The sequence below is a fragment of the Rhinolophus hipposideros genome, assembly GCF_964194185.1.
Source record: "Rhinolophus hipposideros genome assembly, chromosome: 2".
Classification (NCBI taxonomy): Eukaryota; Metazoa; Chordata; class Mammalia; order Chiroptera; family Rhinolophidae; genus Rhinolophus; species Rhinolophus hipposideros.
This window is the reverse complement of record NC_138048.1, coordinates 108,906,922-108,932,809: the sequence shown is the minus strand read 5'-3', so window position 1 is coordinate 108,932,809 and position 25,888 is coordinate 108,906,922. Positions and strand designations below refer to the sequence as shown.

General features: G+C 55.0%; 1 protein-coding gene across 4 annotated transcripts in view; it reads right to left on the bottom strand.

Annotated features, from left to right (window-relative positions):
• The window catches only part of AGPAT3 (1-acylglycerol-3-phosphate O-acyltransferase 3), a gene marked incomplete at its 3' end in the record, with an annotated part of 96,107 nt that extends 90,552 nt beyond the window's left edge, over window positions 1-5,555 (bottom strand). For 2 of the 4 annotated variants that reach the window (XM_081070597.1, XM_081070594.1), the window contains exon 1: window positions 5,384-5,520. Of the gene's footprint in view, window positions 1-5,383 lie in introns of all 4 variants that reach the window. The other 2 variants (XM_081070593.1, XM_081070601.1) reach the window with 2 other exon arrangements.
• Window positions 5,556-25,888: the final 20,333 nt, after the last annotated feature.

Sequence of the window (25,888 nt, the reverse complement as noted above, 5' to 3'; positions counted from 1 at the left end):
AGTCATCTGGGAAACAGCCCCAAGTCACCGTGTGAATCTTAACATGCCCGTACCTACCGCCCAGTGTTCCCCCCGGAGCAGGCACGAGGGCCCTGTGTGATGCTGCCACATGTGCACCCAGAGAAAGGGACACAGAACGTCCCATTGAAATAGATAAGACTAGGAGTGCCTCCCTGTAATGTACAGACACGTCCCGCAAACGTTACTCCCAGACTCCATCTTCACACAGATCCTAGGAGCGCCTGCTACCGTCGGAGACACGCGGCGTGCCCTCGTTTCCTGACTGACAGACGTCCTCTTGGTACCCTCTTCTCTGCCCTCCCCGTGTCACCACAGATCCCCCGTCCTGTTTCCAGCAGCCATGCATGAGGGGGGATGGACAATTCTTTGGTTTTCATCTGCACATAAAGTCTTGGGTTTCTGTTATTTGTTTCCTGCTTCTCCTGCATGCATTTTGGAAGTGCCCGTTTTATCCTCATTTAATTAGCTCAGTTACTTTATTTCAAAATTAAATCGATAATTTAGACCAGAGGTTGTAAAAATAGTGGCCCACAGGCTGAATTCAAGCAGGAATGTCTTTGATTGGCCTGCACAGCCTGTTAAAAATAAACAGCTGCATATAAAAGTCCAGATTTCTGGCTTGTCACAGCAGACGAAAGACCTATGAATCCTGGTCCTGTACCCACGGCGTCCTGGTGGCTGTGGGTCAGTGCCGGAGTCAGTGAATAAGGCCCAGAAAAGGCGCTCAGTCATCACTCATGTTTGCACGACCACCATTGCTATGTCACTGGCTTCCTTTCCTGCCTGGCCCCTGTCAGAGGTTTACAACTTTCACATAGAGCTGTGTTCACCAAAAAAGTAACGTTTATACCCAGTGGCTCCCTAAAATGTAAAGGAAAGACGTGAAAAGTACAAAGCAGTTGGGGCTCTGGAAAAAGCCATGCAAGCTGGGAGCTAGAACCCAACTGCAGGCTACCAGTGAATTTTCTAACAAATATCCTAGAATGTAAGTCACAGTAGTATACACCTTGAGTTAGAAAACTGAGAATAACCTCTACACTGACACGTGTGCTCTGATCTCTGTCGCCGTTGGCAGCCCCTGCTTCTCTCCTGCCAGACTCTCACCCTTTCGGACATACCAGCTCACAACCAGCCACAGTGAAGGGGCCTGAGAGACAGCTGAAGGAGACCTACACTTGGCGGACAGGGGTCAGAAATCCCCATCTGCAATGACTGAATCAGCCAGACAGGACATTGCAGGGGGAAGAGCCTAACTGCAGTGTCTGCAAGTTCACTGTGCGCAGCCTTTCCTCATGCGCGTAATAGGACTAAAACCAAGAGCTGCCTATTGACTCAGTATCGATAAAGGACATGCTTGCTGGTGGCTGGGTGAAGTTCTTCATAGGCTGACTTCTAATGCAGACGGCTGTCCTAGTCTAGTGGAGTGACTGAGTGAATGAATGTACTTCTCCCCAGGGAGACACATCACCCTTACAGTCAGAAATTACTCATTCGGTAAGCTTTGCAATATACGGTTCGATAGCAGTGATTTTTGCTAACAGAAGACAGAAGTCAAACTGTTAAGACTGCATCAGTTTGGGTTATGCAGGGAGCGGGTGTCAAGGTGACAAGTGGGGGGGGGGGGGATAGGGAGAAATGCTGTGGAGGCTGCAGGCAGGGGCGGGAGGGGGCGAGAGCCCTCAGACCTGCCGGCTGCTGGGACACTTGTGAGCGGAGACAGGGGACTGGGCGGAGCCTCGGCCTGGGGCTTTCAGGCCAGTCACTCTATTTCTAAAATGGAAATTTTTTACATATTGAATTTTCTGAGCAGGAAGGTAGTTCAGGTGCAATCAGACCTTGTTTGAAATCTGCACTCACCCCTTGCTCACTGGCCAAGCTTGGCCATCTCAGTTTCTCCATCTGTGTAGTGGGGCAATACCACTGTCCTCACAGGGTTGTTTTGAGAAGTAAGCAGCAAAATGAGCACAGACAATGCCTGGCGGCGGTGCAGTCATTGTCGCTGTTATCATGGAAACAAGACAAAAGCCTAAGTTACGCAGCAGGGGACACATTTATTGTCAGTGCGTACTTTTATAAAGTTTTCAGGTCAGCAGGCGACACGTGAGGAAGAGAGACAGCTGCCACCTCTGGCGCTCAGAATTCAGCCCCCCACCTGGGCTGCACCCATCAGGGAGCAATGGTTCTGGGCAGGTTCTGGGCAGGTCTTTCCTGGTCGCAGCTTTTACTACTGCTCATGGTAGAATCCATCACTACTGTTCTTTACTACAGATTTCATTCCCCACCCGCTTTCAGAAAGGGACCCAGATGGTCCACATGAATGATGCATGGTCTCCCCGAGTCACCCGGGGACAGGACAGGCCTCTCGGCTGCTGGCATGCCGCTCCCACCATGAGCACCCAGCTTCAGTTTGGAATCCTGTGTGACGCAAAGCACTCGGCCAGGAAGAATTCTGCCCGTACATGTTCCAGGACGCATGTTTCTTTCACTTTGGTAACACTGGCGTCTCACATGTTCCCTGTCTGCAACCCTTCTGGCCACGGGGGAAAAGACATGGCCAGTGTCACCACAGCGCGCAGGGCCTGCTAAAGACATCTTCGGCCCTGCAGCGAGAACTTGAACCGACTTTCCCCTCCACTCCACACCTCACCTCCAAAACAAACAGAGCCGCCCCAGGTTATCAGTGTTTCAGTTTTTCCACACTTTGCTTGATAAAGATAATCAAATGCGGTGAATTCTGCTAAATAACAGATAAAAGCCTGGCAAAGGATGAACCACTAATGTGTTTGCCTAAAATGCAGCATTTTAAAATTAGGAATTTAGGATTAACTTTAAGATGATCATTAAGTGGTTTTAGGAACGACAGATTAAGTCACAGCCATGGCTTTACAATTTAAAACAACTCATTTAAAACTTCAAGCTTTCTTGGGTTAACCAAAGGTAAAATCTGTAACATTTCTGAGCAACTGTCTTACAAACTTCAATTTTATTGTAACATAAATTTCTTAATGAGACTAAGTAATAAAGATCTCAGTGGTACCAGTCCTTCAGGAAGAAACAAATGTAACCAATCGATCCCATGCGGGCCAAAGCCACTGCTCTTGCCCAGGGTGCGTTCTGAGGGAAACACAGGGTTAACTGCTAACAGTGCGGGGCTGGGCACCTGTCTTTACCCCCTCAGGTCTCCTGAGCCAAGTCAGGCTGAAAGGCTAGGGCAGGTTGCATCTCAGGGCTCCAGGATGATGGGACAAATTAACCAGGCCCTTCCCCACAAAACCCCAGCAAATGTGGCTCTTTCAAACACCTCTGTTTTCCCTTTTCCCTGTTTGTAAGGATTTTATCATTTCCCTCCTACCTCTAATTTGACCAGAGATAAAAGTTAATGGACTTTTAACAGACTGATGGGTCTGAGAAGGTAGAGCTTAGTTTAATTCTGGCCACCCCGATCCGTGCCCTAACTTTCGGCAGGTAACTGAACCTCTCTGTTTTTGTGGGCCACTCTTTCACAAGGTCAAAGTTCAATCAGACATAACACATCAAGGACTAACCCAGTGTATCAGGACCCACCTCGAATTAATGTGGGAAACAGCTGCGAAAATGGTCACTGGTGGATGTGCTTTTTCTAATGTCCAAAGTGAAACTACTTCCAGTTTGCCTCGCCAGCCCAGGCAAACTGGAAGTGTATACAGACCCAGGGCTCCTGTGAGCAGGCAAGTGGGCCAGCCCAGGGGTGGCCGCACCCTCCCTGCAGGCTGCCCCCAGAATCAGGACTCTGCAATTCAAGGACCCCTCCTGCGCCTTCCGTCACCATTCACTGTGAGCTGACGTCACCCTGCTCTCGCACATTCTTCAGGCAACAGCTAAGACTCAGGCTTCTTGGCCAGAGATGCCCAGGTATGGCTCCAAAAGTGGGGTGAACAGTGGGCTCCAGCCAAGCACAGCCACATACACATGAAGTCAGGTTCAAAAAGGTAAGGCCCCTACACCCTCCAAAGTCAAGGAGAGGCCCTGTGCACCCTGAATGTCAATGACACACACGCAGCTTCTTTTTTAAACAATGTAATCAAGACATCCCTAAGAGTCACCGAGAAATGGATACAGAAGTGAGCTGTAACAGGCTAAGTCTAAAACTTTAAGGGGGTTGCAGGGGGGGTGGGGACAGAATAGAGGGGTGGAGAACATTAAGGAAGTGATCAAATTAGAGAATGCTCAGGATCTGACAGATCTCTCAAGAAGCTTCTGAACGCAGAAAACTGTGATTAGCAATCCCTGGAGGAGTCTAGTCAGCCTGCAGAGCTGCAGTTTCAAACATGCAGGCGTCTTCCGGGTGAGCTGCAAAAGCACGGCCGGTGGGCACCAGCTCACCCGCCACGGATGTGGGTTCTCTGGGATGGTTTTCTCTTTTGATATAGGTGGCCATTTCTCAGTCCAGCCTGTTTCAAGAACAACTGCCCTTATTTTTCCCTCCTCATAGGATTATATTTCCAACGAAAAGGAACCCAACTGCTCAAGTATTCTCTTAGCCAAGACTTCATATTGTGTAAAAGGAAAAGGTCTAGGAAGCCATTTATAAAGGCGATTTTCCCTGTTGCATTGAACTTCTCTCAAAGTTTAAAAACACTGCATAATTTTTCAAGGTAGCTTCAATTACTAATAAGCCTCCTTTCCTGAGGATCTGGGAACCACAGTCCTCAGGGCCGCGTGGGTGGCCCTGGGGTGGAGCAGGCTTCCTTCTGACGGCTGTTGGATTATGGATCCGTCACCTGACTGTCACCGTGGAAATTCACAGTCAGCCTTCGGTCCCAACGCCAAAGCCAAAGCCGAAAGCCCAGCGCACCTGTCCCCTGCGGCCCACCGGCAGCCCTCCGCAGGGTCCCGGGCCGCCGCGTGCGGGGTCGGGGGCGCCACGCGGATCCCCAGGCCCCGGCGCCCCCGACAGCCGAGGGGCCCCAGCCCAGTCCCGCGCGACGGGAGGAGGGGGCGCGCCCTCCCTCGGCCCGCCGGGCCCCTCCCGGGGCGACCCCGCCCGGGGCGACCCCTCCCGGGCCCAGCGCACCAGGCCGCAGCGGGGCGGAGGGCAGGCGGGGACGCGGCCTGGGCCTGGACAAGCCCGCGGTGAGGCCAGGAGGGGTCCGGGCCCACGGACCCGCAGCCCCGTCCTCCCGCAGGCCCCGCGCCCGGCGGAGCTCGGCCGGCCCACTGCGGCGCAGGCCGGGGCTGGGGGGCGACCTCCGGCGGCGGGGTGGGGGTGGGGCCGACCTCGGGCGGCGGCGGGGTGGAGGATGGGGCCGACCTCGGGCGGCGGGGCGGGGGCCGAGCTGCGCGGGGGGACGGGGCCCGACCCCGGCGGGGCCGCGCCGCTCACCTGCTCGTCGCGCCGTTGGCCCCGGCGTTGGCTCCGGGCCGCTCCGGCCTGCGCTCCGGCCCTGGGCGGCCGGCCCTGCGTCGGGCCTCAGCGAGTGCGGCGCCCGCCGCCCCCGGCCCCCATCCCCCCGCCGGCCCGCCGCCCTCAGCCCTCGGCCGCGCCGCCCCGCCACTTCCTGTGCGCGCCGATCCCACAGTTCCGCCGGCGCGCGGGGCGGGAGACACGCGGGGGGTGGGACACGGGACGCGGGACACGCTGGGGCGGGGGGGACGGGACACACACAGGGGACACGTGGCGTGACGGGACACGCGGGGAGGACACGCGGGGGGCACGGGACACGCTGGGCGGCAGGGGAACACACGGGGGGAGAGGGGACACGTGGTGTAACGGGGACGGGAACGTGGGGGACAGGTGCACGCGGGAGGGGCCTGCTGGGGGTGACAAGGGGACACAGGGGTGGGGCCGCGGGGGCAGGGCGGGGCGGGGTTGGCGGGCGGCGCGGCGGCGCAGGGCCGAGGCCGGTCCTGGTAACCGCCACGCAGGCGGGTGGGAGCCCTGCGGCGGCACGTGGGAGGCGGACCAACTAGGGCCGAGCAGGCGCGGCACCGGGGGCTCCGGGTGGACTGGACGTCGGGCCGGGGCTCGGCCTGGGGAGAGGGCGTCTGGGTAACCGGGGGCAGGCGGACAGCCCCACCTGCAGTGCGGACCACCTAGACGCCCCGTCTTCCCGGTGGCACCACGTGGGCTCTGGGGGTGTTTCCCGGTGGGCCCGCCCCGCATCCTGGTCTTCTCTGGGGGTCACCGCAGGGGTGGGGTCAGCGTGGGGAGCCTCCTGGGAGCCTTGCTCCGCGGCAGGATCGCGTTTCAGACCCACGGGCAGCGCCCTGTGACTTATTTATAGTTGGCACCAGCTGGCTGCATCTTTCTGACCCTGTAGGAAGTTTCCCGAAGTGACGGAGGCGATGGCCCTGAACTGGCCTCCTAGCTCTGCCCCTCGCGCGCGTCACTGACGGCCATGGGCTCCGGGCCGAGCGGCCGGCAACCCCGAGGGGCACCTGCCACGTGGCTGAGCCTGGAAACGCCGAGGGAGGGGGAGCGAGCCAGGCAGGACTGCCCTGACGCTGTGTTGTTTGCAGACGGTCATCTCCACTCTTTCTCTACTTGACACCTGGGGGTGACCCAACGCCTGCTCAGCGCTCAGGTCCGCCTAGACCTCCCAGGGGGGATGAGTTTCATTTGAAAGCTGTTTAAAATACCAGATGCTTTCACTGCCCACTGTGCCTGGTTTTAATCTTCCTCCAATTATTTTAGAAAACAACTAGACTAAGAAATAATAAACATGCGTGTACCTGCTCCACTCACAAGTCCCTCATTCTTCAAAAAGGAGTTATGGTTCGCAGTGTTCGTGACAATTTAATGTTTGTAAAACCTTGGACCCTGCACTGCCGCTTCCAGTCACGTTCGGTGCAGATAAAGTCCCACAGGACCCTGCGGAAGTGTCTACAGAGTGTCCTGGCTTACAGGATAGAATTACAAAAGGCCTGAGAACCACCAGTACAGCCTACTTCAATAAAGTCCAGAACATTCATTTAATATTTTTAATTTAAAACACCACCACATTTTAATGTGGTAATTCTATATATGTTGATATTACATAGTCTCCAAGATTTGTTAAATTAAAAATAAAAAATAAAGAGAAGATGCAGAGTGATGGGTGTACAACGTTCCCTTTTCTACATTAAAAAGCATGTGCATTTACACGTCCAGAAAACTCCTCGAAGGATAAACATGAGACTCACTGGCTGGGCAAGGGTAGGGAGACATCGCATGCTAGGTGCTGATGTTTAAGTTTATCTCATGCACACATTTTATTACGTGTTAAAAATTAATTAAAATGAACCTCATTGTGTAGATATTAGATGGCCCCTGAATAGTTACTTTGAGCTTTTAGATCCGCTCAAAATATTGTATGTCTCAACAGCGTAAAACGTTGTCAGTACAAGCTGGTCTTTATTTAGTTAGAATCTGTGATCACTCAGACCTGAGCTGAGCAGGAATTTGCCTCTGGAAAAGCTCATCTGAACATATGAGCGGAGTAAGCATGTAAATGAAACTTGGCGGTCAGCAGCCAGCCCTCAACCTGTGGGGCTCAGGTTGGTGGAAGAAGTGGTCCTCGCTCAGGTTTCTTGAGAGCTTATACATGTGTGCATTATTTTCCCTACTTACAAAAACAAGCCTGTGGGCAGAAACTATTGGCATCCCGTTTTACCTTTGTGGAAACTGAGGCACAGCAAAGCTGCACAGCTTTCCCACGGGAAACAGTGGGCAGCACAGCCCGCAGCCTGGCCGCAGGCCCTGAGTCGGCCACAGTGCCCGAACTTCCTGGGCAACTGGACACAGACATCAGACTGTCACCACTGCCCAGGGAAATTCGGAGCCAGCCTGTGACCTTGGTCAAGGTCATTACCCCTTCAGGTCTCAGTTTCCTTTTCTGTAAAACAAGGAGTTTCCCACCCAGACTTCCCTGATCCCCAAGAGTCCCTGGGGCTGATCCAGGCATTTTTAACAGTCTAAAGAGACCTTTATATATCTACCCAAGACGTAAACATTACCAAAACTAAAGATAACTCCAGCACATTAATGGTGGTCTCAAATGGATAGATGTTATATGTTTTGGATTAATACATAATAGGAAACAATGATAAATGCAGTTTTTTCAAGAGACAAATTATTTTAAACATAGGCTTCTACAAGGGCAAAAATCAGACACTGGAGACCCCAGCACTGAGAGCTGCCCTCGAGGTGGTTGTTGAGAAACCCGACCAGCCTGAAGGGGCTGAATCAGACATGACTGTTGACATCTACCAGACATCCCAGGGTCAGCTGAGAGTGCAAGAGTGGCGGGGACTGGAGAGAAGCTGGCCTGATCAGCCTAGAGGTCAAAGTCACGGTCACAAGCCCAGATGAAGCCAGCACCCAGCCAAGGACAGACCGGCAAGTGGGGAGGCCATGGGTGCAGATGTCGGCCCTGGCTTGAACCCGGGCTCCCCCTGCACTAGGTGTGCGGGCGGGGGCATTACTGAGCACGTGCCGCTCCCTGCCCAGAGTAACTGCTGTACGTGGTTGTGTGGTCAGGACTGGGCACCTGTGGCCTGAGCACAGGGCCTGCTTCAGCGACAGCCACTGACCTGGCAGCTGTGGACCATCAGCATTCTTCTAGTGCGTGCCGCGGGCGCGTGGGGGTGCCAGTGAGCAAGGGCAGCAGGCCCGAGGGCAGGCCTAGGGGCAGAGACGGGGAGACAAGAACGCGGCTGTGGGGCGCAGCCTGAGGCCCTCCTCCCCATGCAACCCCAGCCAGTCACAGCAGGTGGGGCACTGGGGCCAACACCCCTCACAGGCGACCTTTGCTCCAAGCCTCAGCCTGCTGATGGAGGCCTGAGGCTCTGCGTGCCTTTGTCTCTCACAGGCGTTGCAACAGCACCCCCACCGCCAAGCTCCTTGTACCCTACCCCTACTCTGTGTACTCCCTGGAGCTCCCACCTGACACGGGGCCTGCAAAAGAGCCTTCTCGCTTACAAATGCTGCTTGACCAGGCTGTACCCAACTCTGCAGACAGAGGTGCGGGCACTCGGTCCTCTGACCCGGTCTCTAAATCAGTCAAGTGTCCGAGGCCCCTGGTAAAGGTGGGAGTCACTGCCCTGCGCAGGCTCTGTCCACGGAAGAGGGCGGGCAGGAAACACGCAGCAAGTGTGACCTCTCCAAGGACGGTCTCCCTTCTTCCCACGCCCGCCCCTCCCTACATACATTCAAGCAAAAACGTTCATTTTTTTTCCTTGTACCAAATCATATCTCAAATGTTCTCCGGGATTTAAAGGAAAAAAAAAAAAAGTACATGCTGTTTCTAAAAATTCACCTGTTCAGATTTGGTATTGCTGATATGTGAGGGTGCTAACCTGTCCCCCAGGCCCCCAGGCCATGGAATTCCTGAGAAACAGGGAAAGGACTTATTCAAGGACTGCTTTAGTGAGATTAAGGAAATGCTTCCAGAAAAAACTCCCCCCTGACGGTTAGTATGAGGAGACAGTAACTCCAAGGCTGGCGAGGAGGTCAGGTGGGGTGCCTATTAAATGCCACAGGCATAGACACTTAGGTATAGGTGCAAGATCCTGACATGTGTTTTTTTTTAATTTTATTGGGGAATATTGGGAACAGTGTGTTTCTCCAGGGCCCATCAGCTCCAAGTTGTGTCCTTCAGTCTAGTTGTGGAGGGCGCAGCTCAGCTCCAAGTCCAGTCGCCATTTTCAATCATTAGTTCCAGGGGGCACAGCCCACCATCCCATGTGGGGATTGAACCAGCAACCTTGTTGAGAACTCGTGCTCTAACCAACTGAGCCATGCAGCCGCCCTGATATGATTTAAATGTATCTTACACTTAATTACAAAAGCATATGCTTTTGAAGGTTAAGAACATATTCCTGGTGATGGTGACAGAAGCCAGTGCTTTTGTCCTCCTGATGTGGGTCTAAGTTCACTTACTCCCCCCAACACCACCAGGAGGCAGGGATTGCTGTTACCTATTCTCGGGGGAGGAAACTGGGCCTGTCAAAACCTTCCGCTGCCTGGAACTGGTTTTGTCTTGCGAATAATGTGAATAAAAGTAGGGAGGGGAGAGGCACGTCCTTTGGGAAAAACTCCGCTGCTGAGAGCGAGCCAGCCACGGCTTACGGTGCAGAGCTCAGTGAGAGAACTACTGCCTCAGTGCCCCTCTCAGCCTTGTCACGCCCCATACAGCTGACTCCTGGTCCCCCAGAAGGATGCCTGCCCCGACATGGGTCACTCCCCTTCTCTCGGGCCCAGCTGGCCTCTGGCTCCTTCCGCAGCCCCCTCCCTGCCTGGAACCACAGCTTCACAGTGTGGGACCTGGGTGTGCCTGACCTCTGCAGCAACATGGGAATCAGAATCCCTAGTGCAGAGTTATCGTGAGGGTGAAACAAGACAAGGCTGTGAAGTATCCACCAGTGTCGCTGCCAAGAGACCTGAACAGACACCGGTCCCCCCACCCCATCCCAGGCCTCTCTGCTCCAGGCTGGGAGCTCCTTTCCCACCCCCAACCCCGCACGCCGGAATGGGAGTGGCTTATGGGGTCTTCAGAGGAAGCTCCATCCTAGGGGTCCAGCAGACCCCAGGTCATGTCACTATGAGCACCAACCCAGCCGAGGCCGCACAAACACCAGGCAATCGATCATCAAACCCCAATTAATAAAGTAGCAGGTAGACGCCAAGAATCGAGCCATCTGATAGCAGACCCAGCCTAATGGAGAGCTCGTGGTTTCAATGACGTTCTGCCCTGAAGAAGACGAGGTTTGGATTTCTCAGATCTCCCAGTGGCCCAGCTGCGCGGACCAGACACCTGTGTGTCCTACAGCTCCCCTGGACCAGGGAACACGGAGCCTGCCCAGGGGGCACCGTCCTCCGTGCTCTGGCCCTGCCTGGGCGCCCGGCGGGACCCGCCCTGGGGCTGCCTCCCGCCCACCTCCATCCATCCCCTGCCCATGGCTGGGCTTGCTGCAGGCCTTTGCCTGTCACCAATCAGGAAACAAGGATCAGTGGGAATCAGTACCTGCTCCCAAACAGGTTGGTGCCTTTCCAGGTGCCAGGCCCATCGGGGGCACCTGGACCGCCTCCTGGCCGGACCTGTTCCCGGGACACTGGACCAGGGTCCGCACCTCCAACACTTGCTGAATCCCGGTATCCAAGCGTCTGTCACCACCGACCCCATCGCCATCAGACATCTCCGCTGTGCAAAGCCACATGGTGAGGGCCACCCCGTGTCACATTTCCTCAGTGGTGGCTGTCAGGCATCTGGCCCATCCACCGCCTTGGGAGCAGGCGCCACTGCCCCACTGTGCCCCTGACACAAGCAGCCCTGGTGACACTCGCTGTGCCCCTGACACAAGCAGCCCTGGTGACACTCGCTCCTCCCATTGAGGGGCGGGCTCCTCCTCCATGACCCTGACCCTGGGCAGCCCTTGGATTTCCTTTGGCCAGTGGTCCTGCAGCAAAGGTACTGCAAGACATGGCTATGAAGAAAGCCATTGAGCTGTACGCTTAAAATGGCCAAAATGACACATTATCTTACATATTTTTGACCACGATTAAAAACCAATGAATTACTTTTTTTAAAAAAGTGGCTTTAAAAGGCCTTTCCTATGGGGTTTGTTGCCCTGGGAACCCTGGCACCCCAGCGTCTGAATGGCCAGCCAGTGGATGCCAAGAGGCACATGGTCAGGCACCCGTCACCACAGCCACCAGTCGTGAAAGTGTGGCCACTGACCATCAGTTGTGAGAGTGCGGCCGCTGACCATCAGTCGTGAGAGTGCGGCCGCTGACCATCAGTTGTGAGAGTGCGGCCGCTGACCACCAGCGGACTTCAGATGCTGGCAAACCCGCCAAAACCAGCAGAAGAACTGCCCGGCTGAGCCCAGACTAACTGCCAGCCCCAGAATCAAGAGCTGAATAAATGGTTCTTTTAGGCCTCTCAGTCTCATGGTGGCTTGTCACACAGCCATAGATAACTGATACCCAGCCAACCGTCCTGCCTCACCAGCTCAGAGACAGTGCTCAGCACGCTCTCCTTCCAAGGCTCATGGGGGGCATGGAGCTAATGCCTTAGTTTCCATGAGTAAAGAAACATTCCTAGCTATTTTGCAGTTGTGACGAGCTGATGTGCGTCTAGCGGCCCTAGCAATACACCTTTTGCTACCTTGTGTTACCCTAACAAGAAATGAAACAGTGGTGTTCATTATTTATCCTAACTCCACTGGGCGGCTGCTTGCGTCATGACTCTGAGACAGGTACCCCCTCCATGGCATCTCCCACCCTGCGCCTCTGTCCCCACTTGCTGCCATCACTCCTACCTCAGTTTCTGTGATGGCCATTTGGGCCTCCCTGCACCTTCCATTCCAGCCTGTCTGCGTGCAGCCCATGCGCTGCGGCTGGATTCACCTTCCCCAGGCGCAGGCGGGACCCCTCCACGCCCAGAAGCCTTCGGTCCTGGGCGCAGGTGACACCCCTCCCCCTGGTGGTCCAGGCTGTCCAGGCTGAAGGGCCCAGAGCCCGGAAGCTGAGGGAGGCTTGAACACGATGCTCCATCTGGGAGTTTCCACCCCAGGGCAGCTGGAGGGAGGGAAAAGGAAGTGAGACCTGGAGGGGGCATGAGGGGACGTGAGGGGACGTGAGCTCTGGGCGCATCCCACGCTGGCCGCGGTGTCGGCTCCTGAAGTAGGTTGCCTCCGCGGGAGAGCATGGGCCTGAGGCAGTCCACAGATGCAGGAAGGGGACGGACGGACCCTTGGATGCCTGCCTGTCCCCAAAGCAGAGGTCACCAGATCCTGGGGGACGGCTGCAGCCACAGAGCCGCTTCACAGAGGTCGCGTGTTTGTGGGCACTCAGTGAGTGGCACGCTCCCAGCCTGGGACACCCTGATGGTCAGTGTCCACCCGGAGCTCCCGGAACTGGAGCCTGTGCCCCAGGGCACCCCCAGCTCCAGCCCACCCTGCCTCCTCCACCTCCCTTCGCAGGGGTGGGCCTGGCCGCACCTGCAGCTGCGGAGAACACAGCTCAGCCAGGCCTGAATCATGGCTCCACATTTCAGATGTGGAAGCCCGGGCCCCATGACATCAAAGTGCGGCTGTGCTTGGAGATGGGCCTTTACAGAGGTGAGCCAGTTAGAGTGCAGTCACTGGGTGGGCCTGGTCCCACGGGGCAGGTGTCCTTGTGGGAAGTGGGATCAGGACACACAGGGACGAGCACGTGAGGACACAGGGAGCAGGCGCCGTCGGCACGCCCAGCAGCGGCCTCAGCAGGCACGGCCCTGGGACACCTGGGACTCGGCCTCCGGCCTCCAGAACTGTGTCTGTTGCTTGAGCTGCCTGGTCTGTGGTGCCTTGTTAGGCGGCCCCAGCAAACAAACATGGTGACATTCAACGTCCCTCAACCTCCGCTTCCTGCCCCATTGAACGGCTCGCCCACCCGTCGGGCCGCCAGCCTGCCTTCTGCCCACTGTGGTCAGTGGGCACCCCGCCCCCCGCAGGTTCCCTCATTTCTCTGCGGGGCACGTGTTCACGGGGCGCCTACAGACAGCTGGGCCTGCACCGGGTCCTGGAGGGCAAGGCCGTGGGCAGCAGGCCGGGCAGGGGAACGGGATCAGGTCCTCGTGTTGCCCCTGTCCCACTCTGCGGCCGAATGGCTATGCACTGACCCTCAAAACGCTCTCCCCGGTGAAAGCTCACCCTCCCCACTGTTCAACGTCATGTCCAACACCCGTCAGGGGAGGGTCGGCACTGCCCCGCCCGCTCGGGTACCAGCGGTCTACTCACACTCACCTTTCTGGCACGGTGTTGCCACTTACTGCAAATTCCTGAGCACATAAAATTGCCGAGGGGATGTTTAACATACCCAAGGACTATTTTCAAGCAATTTAGAAGCAATTTCCTCACAGAAATTAACATGCTAATTATGAATGATGATGATCTATTAACAAAAATAATCAACACCGTTATACTGGTCTGAGCTCGTGTTGGCGTCTGAGACAAGAAAACCGCACGCTGCAGACACGGGCCGAGTGGGTGAGCTGGCCCTGGTCTCCCCGCTGACCCACAGGTTTCACTGACTCCCTCAGGGCTCCCCCAGGGTCCTCCAGGCAGGCAGCGCAGGCCCTCCGCCCTCCCCTCCCTCCGCCCTCCAGCAAGAATTACTGTGTGTCCCCTTGAAAATGCGCTCCTCAGAGTTCAGCAATCCGCTTCCACCCTGTCTGGGCCAGTATCCCGGGTTTGAATCTTGGCTCCGTAACTCACAGCTGTGTGACCTTAGCAGGTTTCCTAACCTCTCTGTGCCTCAGTATTTTCATTTCAAATGGGGATAACAGAAGTACCTACCTCTTAGGGGAGAGCTGTGAAGACCAAGAGAGATGATGTCAGCGGGGCCGTACAGAGTGCCTGGCGTGGGGTAGGTGTGTGTGGGCAGCACGTGGGGTGGCGCAGTGACCACCGCTGTCTGCTCTTCCTTCCCACATTCATCCTGGAAAGTCCAGGGTTATTTTTATGATTTTAACTATGCGTGTACCTGTTCAACTCTATAAGGCAGCTGTTCTAAAAAGACGGAGCCCAGACCAGGCCAACAGCAAGACCAGGGCACTAGGCAGAGAGTTCCCCAATCTCGCCCCAGACCTGCTGAATCAGAGACCCCGGCGGTCTGTGTTTGCACAAAGCCGCCGGGGGTTTCACCCCGTGCTCGAGTTGGAGGCTCGACCTTAAAAAAATAAAAATAAATTCAGCCAGCTAGGCCGTAGGGTTGCATAAGAAAAGGAAACAGAAATGGCTGCCCTTTCCCTTCCTTTACCAAACGTGATGGTCTCTTTCTTATCACAGTTGGCCACACTCCCCCGGCTCTGACCTGAGCCACCGCCATGCCCTGGGTGCACCATGTGGCTGCCATAGCCAAGTGCCACAGATGGGGATGTCAGCAACGTTTTCTCCCCTTTCTGGAGGCTGCAAGTCAGAGATAAGGTGTTGGCAGCGCTGGCTCCCTCTGGAGGCGCCAGGAAAGGCTCTGCCCCGGCTTGTGGGGGCTCCTAGCTCGTAGACGCATCACCCTGATGTCTGTCTCCATCTTCACACGGCACCCCCGTGTGTCTGTGTCCCAATGTGCCCTTTTTATAAGACACAGTCATACTGGGTTAGGGTCCACCCTACTCCAGTGTGACCTCTTGTTAAGTAAGGACACCTGTGACCACCATTTCCAGGACGTCTGAGCAGCTCTGACCTTGAACAGACGTCACGAACAGCCACCAGTGGGACATGACCTGACATAAGGGCCCGCTGTGAGGTGCCAGGGGCTAGGACTTTGGCATACGAATTGCAGGAGGACACGGTTCACCTGATCACCCAGGAAAACCCACCTGTCAGACTAACGTCTAGACCGAGATGGCACACAGGCCCCTTACCTGACGCATGAGCTGCCCAGGGTTTCTGACTGTACACGTGGGCACCTGTGCGCGGCTCCTGGCCGACCTGGAACAGAGCAGGAGCTTGCTGCCTGCTGAGAAGGTCCCGGTCTCCTGGGCACGGGCCGGGCTGGGCATGACGTACCCTCCTTGGCACTCGGCCTGGCAGTGGCCTGACCTCCATTCCCACCTGGCGCCCCTGTGAGCAGGTAACAGCACACCCACCCACCTGTGAGCAGGGCTGTTCCCTGACTCAGCGCTTACCTGCACTGGCTTGCTGCCCTAAAGCTTCGCCCAGCCCACTGTGAGCGTTCGTCCCCATGGGAGGGCACGGTCCATTTTATCCTAAGGCTCAACATGAAAGGGTGTTTGTTTTACAGAACTTACAACACGATTTACAAACTGCCTGTAGCTAAATAAGATTACAGGTATGTTTAATATTTGCTCTCGCGGACATCATTACTTTTAAAGGAATTAATGCCACTCGTAAGGTGAGAGGAGCGGACATGGCAGTAACTAGTAGCCATTTGCTAGCCTGCCTCACATCCAGCTGTGACGTGAAAATGTTTTCATAAGGGGAGTGAAGAGGCCTCCACCCTCACCTGTGTGTGTATGTCCCTGTCACCCACGGGCATGAGGCTCTGGAAGGACCAGTTTCTGACAGTGAGTGAGGTCATGCCCCATGGGTGCCTGTTCATGATGTCCATTGAAGGTCAGAGCTGCCAAGACGTCCTGGGGCCATGCTGGGGTCGTGGCCCTGTGGTCCCAACTAAGCCCCTTGGGGCGCTGAGCTGGGGGTTCCACTTGGGGGTGTGTTTCAGGAAGACGACACCAGAATTCATAGGCTCACAGGGGAAAGGGACGAACTCAAGACCCTCCCCTCAAGGGTGCCCCCTCGGCTGGGGCACTATTCCTGGCGGACGCCCCCCTCGTCTCTGTTGACCCTTCCCTCCACCCCCTTGCCTGGCCGGCCACTCTGGCCCCCAGACCCGCTACAGGGCTGCAGTCCTGATGGATGGCAGCCTGCCTGGGCACCAACCTGGGAGCCCTTAGAGGGCCGTGCTCCGTCTCCGCAGCCCCAGCGGCCCTCACGGTAACTCGGGCCCAGGAGCACATTCACCTTCAGGTCGAGGCGATTCCTGACAAGACACACGTGGCCCATCAAGACCCAGCCTGAGTAGCACCAGGGCACAGGGGCAGTGGCTCAGCGTAGACAGGGCGCCAAGGAAATCACAAGGAAAGATGGCGGGCCCTGGTGTAGACAGGGGAAAGCCTCAGACGAGGGAGCTGCAGGGACAAGCACAGAGCCAAGGCCACAGGGTGCAGGCCACCTGAGGCCTGAGAGAGCCACCAGCCAGCAGGCCTCCCGGGCTGTGGCCAGAGCGAGAAGAACGGCACCCCCAGGGCGGGAACTTCGGGAAACATGTTTGCATCACACACTGCTCCCTTCCTCCTTCCTTAGCTGACTCAGCTGTTTACTGTTTAATTCAGCTGACCTTGAGGTAAAGGGACAGGCTTACAGGACAAGCCTAGCTGTGCTTCTCCATTCCCGGGGATGTCTGGGGGATGGGGATGGGGTCGGGATGTGCCAGAGAACCACCTGAGGTACAGGTGTCCTGGGGCAGCTGCAACAAAGCCCCACACACCAGGCAGCTGAGAAGCGTTGAACTTTACCCTGACAGGTGCCGGCAGCCAGGAGTCTGAGAGCAGCTTCCTGAGGTGAGACCCAGGTGTGGCAGGGCCATGGCCCCCAGGGAGGCTGGGGGCTGGTCCTTCCTGCCTCTTCCAGCCTCTGTGGCTCCCGGCGTTGCTGGCTATGGCCCCGTCACCCCACCTCTGCCTCTACAGTCACATGGCTTCTCCCTGTGTCCGTGTCATCACTCAGCCTCCACATTAGGATGCCGATGATTGGATCCGGGCCACCCTGCTCCAGGCTGACCTCAACTGATGACGTCTGCAGGGACCCCATTTCCAAATAAGGTCACAATCACAGGTCCAGAGGTCAGGACTTCACCGCTTTTGGGGACTCAATTCAATCCCCAATACCTGACAAGCCGCGTGGCAGACGAGATCGTCCCCCAGGCCTGCCGTTGTTACCCAGGTGCCACCTCTGCTTGTAGGACCCTCACGAGGGCAGAGACTCCCAGGGCTACGGGCCGAGCCATGGGCTTCCTCTTCAGCTCCTCTGTCCGGATTCCTGGCTACGCAGCTGAAACACTTCTCAACGGGGACGGCTGGATGGGGCCAGCTTCGCAGACTCACCACACCACGCCCACAACACACCAGGTGAGAACCCACACAGGCCAGCAGACTCGCAGGCCGGGTCCTTTGTATGGAGCTTCCCTGAGAAGCGAGGTTTCCACATCTGGGCCCCCTCCATCCCAGCTGACCTCCCCTCCCAGTACCAGGCGCTGGCACCATAGCCACTGGGTGAGAGGCCTTCCTGGCCACCTCCCCTGGCCCTACGACCAGTTCTGTGACCTGCGCCTGGCATTCTCGAGGTGGTTCATACCCCCTGGGTCTCTGACCCCAGGCCCCAGGCTGCTGCCTGTCTGTCAACTTTCTGGGCACCACCTGTGTGCTCCTGTGTCCCCCCACCACACACCAACACACACTGGCGTTTGGGATTCTGTGTTATCCTCAGACACAGGTTACGTGAGCAGAGACCGCCTGCAGGCCTTGCCCTGAGTGGGACACACGGCGCTGGCGCCCTCAGCAGGGACACAGCCGAGGCTGGACGGGGACGGGCATTCCCCAGGGACCACAGGCCCTCTGAGTTCAGCCGTGGACTTAACGGTAAGCATTGCCTTGTTCCTGCAGCTTGCTCTGACAAACGTTTCTTTTCGATTCAAGGACAGCTGTTGGATTGAGGTTCATTCTGGCCCTCAGAGAGCGTAATCCCACAGGAACGCACACACGGCAACAGACCAAACAAACACACTCGCTGGATGACATCAGCCCCCACCCCAAGAGACCCATCCATGTACATTAACAGAGAGGGGGCAGCAGGAAGGCGGTCACTGACTCTGGATTAAATTTGTCAGCGTCACTTCAAATATCATTTAATACTTCACATTTCAAAATCTCTGAGGCAGGGGGTTAAACACAGAAAACAAGTATCCAAATGAAATGTGTGCATGATGCCATTTGTGGAAAAAAGCTCAAGCTGCGTCACACAAATGTCCTCTGTGCGTACAGCCATCTCTACCCAGACACACGGTGAGCTGTCCCAGGCTTGAGGGAAGAGCGCGGGACCGGGCAGGCCTACTGTCACCGGGTTTCCTTCCATCCTGACCACGTCATTACAAAGGACGCTCCGCCAGTGAAAGGCACACAGCTGAGGGCCGGAAGGGTCTGGAGAGGGGAGCTCCCTGAGCAGGTGGGGGCACCCCCCGCCCAGCACGTGGACGCAGTCACCAATACAGGAACTAGCTCCCTGATCTTTCCGTTTCCATTTTTAAATTTTTACAAGGAGAGTACATTTATGTACCACTTGGATACTTAAAAATTATTTTTAAAAATCCACAGCATTTTGAAAAGTGAAAACAATCACAAAACCAAAAAGAAAAGGTGCAAAAGAAGCATATGAAAAAAGTCTCTATTAGAGAAAGCGTTTAGAATGAGAGCCGACGTAGCCCGGCAGCTCTTGGCTGCACGTTTCCAGGCAGCCAAGGCAGAAAGTCACCAGCAAGGGGGCAGATGTGGGTTTCTACCGACATAAGGGAAATTTTCATCTAAACAGAAAAAAAAAGTCTCTCCTGGAATTGAATCAGGCAGCCCTTGGAGGAAAGACAAGTGACCTGGGGGTCTCAGTCCCGTCTGTAAAATGAGGGGCTGTACCTACACAGGAACTGGGAACTAGCACCAGACGCTGAGGACCCTTTCCTATGGGTCCCACCTGCACTCTGACAGCGGGAAGCTTGGGGTTACCAAGGCCAGGAGGGGGCAGAGGTGCCTCACAGACCCCAAAGGCTCAACCCCATGAGGACAGGAACAGTCGTCCAGATACATGTTCGGGGAGCTGGGGCTGCACGTGACGACGTGAGCACACGTCTCTCACACAAATGCTATGAGTAGGCCTCATTTTAAAAATTATTACTGCCATGCTCCTATTTTACAGGCGAGGAAACTGAGGCTCAGAAGTTGACACAGCCTGCCTAAAATCTCACAACAAGCGAATGGCCAAACCAGGACCACTTGCGCCCAGACTGTGTGACCAGGCACACACTTTCCACCGACACACGCATGCACACCTCTTTCTCTACATTTCGGGCTCTTGGGGGCGGGTGTCTCCCTCTCTGGGGCACCCCATTAGTCTATAGCTCTGGAAGGCAGCACCTACGTAAGCCTTGGCCGCTGCGCCGACACCAGGGCCAGCTCATGAGAGATTCTCAAGCAATGTTCATGGATTCAAATCCACACCAGCAAGCAACATCCTGCAGCCACAGGAAGTCCCATAGCCCAGATGAAGACAGACGGGGGCCGGGCCAGGGTGCCCTGATTGCACGACAGGAAGGTGCAGAGGGAGCAAACGCATGCCCACAGGTAGAGGGCGGCCGCTGGGGCAGCTCTGACATCTCAGTGAGAGGGGCTGACAGGTCTCTTCCCCATACCTGTCACCCTGGGTAGTCCTGGTGACAGAGTAGAGCAGCCCCTCTTCTTTGTCACCTCACCAAAGACAGGGACCGTCACCACTGCCCAGAGTGGAGCAGGGAGACGCAGCAAAACACATTATAAAGTGCATAAGTCAGTAGTGTAAAAGCCGTAACAGTGCTGTGTGACCATCACCACTACCTAGATCCAGAACTTTCTCATGAAGCAGTCATCCCCCAGCCCCTCCCCCAGTCCTGACACCCACCATCTGCTTCTTCTCTGTGGATTTGCTTGTTCTGGGCATTTCATAGAAGTGGAATCATTCAGTATCTTTCCTTTTGTGTCTGGCTTCTGTCATATAGCATCACGTTTGCAGGGTTTAACAAATAAAAACACAGGACATCCACTTCAGCTGGAATTTCTGATAAACCACAAATGAATTTTTAGTACGAGTATGCCTCAAATGCCGCACGGGTCAAGCTTACAGTAGGGAATTCCTCGTGGCACTGGGAACCCTGCCTCTCATCTGGGCCCTTCCCGCATCAGATCAGGTTTCTGTGACCTGCGAAGCTCAGGGACACTCTGATGCCCCGTGCGAGCACCTGAGCTTTGTCACAGGCCTACCTAGTCAGGTGACACCACCTGAAGCCATCCCTATATCCGTGCCCTCCACATGCCCACCCCCAGGCCGGGGCCGCTGTACCTCAGCAGCACGGACAGAAGGTGGGCAGCTGTCCCCACAGGGACGCATGTCGGCCCCAGAGAGCCGAGCGGGGAGCCACAATCCCAGCAGAGCCCACACGGGGCAGACATCCGGGGACACTCACACCAAGGGGGGGGTGGCGGGGCAGGGCGTGCATGCACTGAGCACCTGCTGTGTACACCCAGTGACTCACCTTCTAAGCAATCTCTTCAGGACAATCCCAAAAGATAAGCAGTACTATTTTAAAGTATTATTATCCTCACTGTATTGAGGAGAACATTGGAATAGGTTGAAAGAAAGAGGTGGGAGCCTCTCCTACACCCGAGGCCAGGTGGCTACTCTGACCCTCAGTTTCCTCATCTCTAGGACAGGAATGACAACACCACGGCCCCTTTGAAGGTGGCAGGGCTCAGAATGTGCATGCCCTCTGGAAACAGTGACCGACGTAATATGCTGCTATAATTACTACTTCTACATTCCAATCTCCTGTTTCAAATAATCCCCGGGACAAAAATAAACACACTTAAAATATACGGGGAAATGATGAACCTAAAAGAATCTCTGATCCTAGGAAGCACATCAGCATTCAGCAACGGTGCTGCAAACAGCCACTTTGAACTCGGGACAAGGCGACGCTGGCTAGCCCAGGTTGGCTCAACCCCGCCAGCAACCGAGCTAGAAAGAGGCCGGGCTGTGCCCAGAGGAGGGGACACTGGCTGGGATGTGACATCCTCAGGGCTGAGAAGCAGCACTGTGGGAACAGGTATTTCCGGTTCCTGTGGAGAGCGAGTTCTGTGCGGCAGTCTGAACAGGCACAGACCATGGACACAGAGAGAGATACGGGTCCATGGGGACAGCTCATCAAGCAGGTGGGTCCCCGTGTCAGGAGCAGTGCAGTCCGGGGTCGTTCTGTGTCCCGAGATGGAATAGGGCAAGGTCCCGAGAGAGACAGAACCTGCTGGGGAAGGGCTGCGTTTCTCAGGGTCTGCACTCGCTCCGGGGGTCTTGGGGGCCCTCTCAGCGTCTGCACTCGCTCCGGGGGTCTTGGGGGCCCTCTCAGCACATCCCAGTGTGTTGTCCACGATGAAGCAGAGGCCAAGGTCACGAGGGGACAGACAGAGTCAGGAGGCATCAGAGAGCAGTGGACCTACTGGGCCCTTATGGGCTTGAGGGCAGAGGCCCAGCCGGGGAGGAGGGGCTGCTGTCCCTGCCGGCCGGAGGGACCTCAGCCAGGGCAGCGCCTGTCTCTGGACTACATTCCTCGTTTGCATAAAAGGAAGCAGAAATAGGAATGTTAGAGGATTCTAGAAGACTGAAAAGCCCGTCTGCGAGCAAGGTCTTGGGGCCGGCGCCATGAAACCTGAGCTCATAGAGAGCGAGTCATGCCTTGGTGCCTGCTTTCCAGGCGACTGAAGAGCTTGTCCACCCAAACAACCTGAAAACAGCAGCCAGGAGGGGTACTAGGCAGACTCCTTCTGGAGCCTGGAAGCGGGGAGAAAGTTCCTGGAGAAGCCACTCTCAGGCCCACACACAATAGCTCGGTGCCCACACTCTTCTCCCACCTCGACCTGAAGCCAGCAGGTCCCTGAGCCCCCAGGGCAGGCTGGTGACAGGAGCAGGCACAAACCCTTGCACCCATCGGTCTCTGCTCCACTTCCAGGCATGTTGGCATGAGGTTGTAGAAGCCTGTCTTCTCATAGTACAAACTGCCACTCTGCCAGTAATGGCATTTTCCATTTCCAACCACAGCGGTCTCATTGGTGAAGATGCCTGCCTGCGTACACTAGGGGTTTTCTGATGGCCAGTAGCCTGGGGCCCCAGTGACTCAGCAAGGGCGGACCCCTGCCATCACCAGGGGCCCAGGCTGGGAAATCCCGCATTGCCTGCTGGGAGTGCTGGGCTCCCTTGCTCCGAACTTCCAGGACTCTGGTGGGCCACTCACTTCCTTTGGTCCCCGACCTTGCAGCAAGTGAGATCCGTTAGCGAATGTGCCAGGTCAGGCCCTCCAGCTCCCAGGTGTGGTCACGCCCCCTCCTCCTGCCACCCTGAAGGCACAGCCCGTTCCTGCCCTGCTGGGTGGTCCCTGAGCCCCCTGCTACCCCTTCTCCTCTGACCCCCACCCCCATGTGCCCCTGAAGATAGGTAAACAGACATTCTATCCCACAGCCAGCATTGATCCGGCTCGATGCTCAGACAACAGTGGACAAATGGGGGAGTAAAACAAAAATGAAAAAGTCTATAAAAAAATCAAACAGTGGTTACCCTTAGAAACTGAGAACAGTTGTGTGGGACATTTTTTTCCAATAAACATGGGTTAATTTAACAATAAAACTCTGAAAAAATGCTCAACATCACTAATCATCAGAGAAATGCAAATAAAAACCACAATGAGATATCACCTCACCCCGTCAGAATGGCTTTCATCAACAAAACAAATAGTAACAAGTGTTGGAGAGGCTGTGGAGAAAAAGGAACCCTCATACACTGTTGGTGGGAATGCAGACTGGTGCAGCCACTATGGAAGGCAGTGTGGAGGTTCCTCAAAAAATTACGAATAGAATTACCATATGACTCAGCAATCCTTCTCCTGGGTATCTACCCCAAAAATCTGAAAACTTTTATACATAAAGACACGTGTGCTCCAATGTTCATTGCAGCTTTATTTACGGTGGCCAAGACATGGAAACAACCAAAGTGTCCTTCGATAGATGAATGGATAAAGAAGTTGTGGTACATGTACACAATGGAATACTATTCGGCGGTAAGAAAAGATGATATAGGAACATTTGTGACAACATGGATGGATTTTGAGAATATAATGCTAAGCAAAATAAGTCAGACAGAAAAAACAGAGAACCCTATGATTTCACGGATATGTGGTATATAAACCAAAAGCAACAAAAGAACAAGACAAACAAATGAGAAACAAAAACTCATAGACACAGACAATAGTTTAGTGGTTACCAGAGGGTAAGGGGGTGGGGGGTGGGAGATGAGGGTAAGGGGGATCCAATATATGGTGATGGAAGGAGAACTGACTCTGGGTGGTGAGCACACAATGGGATTTATAGATGATGTAATACAGAATTGTACACCTGAAATCTATGTAATTTCACTAACAATTGTCACCCCAATAAATTTATTAAAAAAAAAAAACACAAACAGACTTTTCAAAGAAAATAGGAATGGCAAATAAAAAAATAATAAAACTCAAAAATGAAAATCCAATGACATTTTCTACACTACAGAGAAATCGAAGCTGTAGACACTGAATGCTAATTTGCAGACCGTGCCCCCATACCCTGCATGGCATGGCCTAGAGTGGTCAGGCGTGATGGACCCCTCCCCCCCAGTCCAGCCTCCACCTTCTTATATTAACAGCTGTGACAACTTGGGCTAAACACAAATTACTGCCAAGCACGAGTTTGGGAGGGTCCAAGGATTTGGACGAGTCCTGCTGTCCCTCAGCCCAATTCTATGGCCTCAGAGATTTGATCCCAGAAACAAGAACTGGGGAGAGTGTCCCCGAATTGCTGCTGCAGGTACCCATCCACCTGGCCCAGGTGGCAGGATGAGACCAACCTCCAGCAAACACTACACACTCCTCTGTGGGCCAGCAGGGCTGCAGCCAGTATTGGGGGCACAGATGAGCCCTCGCGGAGCTCGCATTTTCATGGGGAGGTAGACAAAAAGCATAGTTACAAACTGGTCAGTGCCATGAACAAAACAACTAGGGGCTAAGAAAAGCAGACCGAGCAGGGGAGCCTCATTCGAAGGGCATGTGAGGAAGGCTGCCAGCTGCCTGTCCAACAGCCATTCTCCCCTCCTCCCTTTTAACACAACCCAGCATTGGTGGTGCCACCATGACCACAGCTCTAAAACTGTTTCTGAGCTTCCCTTGCAATGGGGTTTGCCAGTGAGATAGATGGGCTAGACGTCCAGAAAAGTTTAACAAGAACTGCTTCAGCTGAGAATGCTCTCTTCCCCCATCCATTCTTTCTTCCTGCCTGGGATATGGCCGTGATGGTTGGAGCCTCAGTGCCCATTTTGTGACATGATCTTCCCAGTGTTTGGGAAACCAAAATTTAAACAGCAGGTACATTCTAAAGCCACATGCTGGACTTTTGATTCTAAAACCTACATTCTCCAATTTCTCCAACCCATTCCCTTTCAACACACACACACACACACACACACACACACACACACGGCTGAGCTGGCGAACGGGGGTCTTTCATGTTAGGGGGCTGGCTGTGGGGATGGAAGGCCCCTGTGAGTGCGGAGGAGGCCCTTGCCCAGGTGAGCCTGGCACTAAGCAGAGGGAGCAGACACACCAGATGACAGCAATTCTTATTCTACCGACAGCTCTAAAATCAAATTCTCAATTCTTCTCTGTGACTGCGACCAGATAAAATTACACAGTGCCAGCAACTTATAAATAGAAAAAAAATAGATGGGGAGAAATGAGCAGATCAAGCCATAAACCATCAGGAGAAATGAGAGGCTGGAACGCGCTTCGCTGGTTTTCCTTTCCGTTTGCTAGCCTGGAGGCCGGAGTGCTCTGGGCTCTGCATCTGCTGTGTGGCCCCTGCTGAGCCTCTGGCTCCATCTGTCTCACGTCAGCTGAACCCAAGGTGAAAACACAAAGCACTGCACTCTGGAGTGTCACCTGCACGGTGAGTCTGCGTGGGATGCTGCGTCTGAACAGTGACACAATTCAGGAGACACGCAGTCTTTGATGGTCTGTGTTGGGCAGACGCCACATTCCTGCAGTGGACGCAGGGAGGGCCCCCCAGACAGCAGCCCCCAGGCCGTCCCCGGGGGAGCGTGCAGTGGGAACAAGAGGTGCACAGCCAGCGTCTGCTTCTTTTTCTTTTTTCTGATGTTAGCGCCTGTCGATTTCCATCGCTGAGACCCTTTCACTCATTACGGGTTGCCCAAAGGTGTCACTTGGAACCCGCTTCCGTCTATTTCCTTTTTCTCTAAAGAGAAACTCACCCTTATCACCTCTCTACTACCTTCAGGCAGGGACAGTCTGGGGGCGTCCAGACAGGAAGGTCAACGCGTGACCTTGGCCTCAGGAGAGAATGAGCTGGGCCCTGGCATCCTAGAGAAGCTGGCAGCGAAGGGCTTCTCTGGTGTCATTATGACACACGAGTGATGGTCTGACTCGTGCCCTGTGGGTGCTTCTTCACTCCTTCCTATC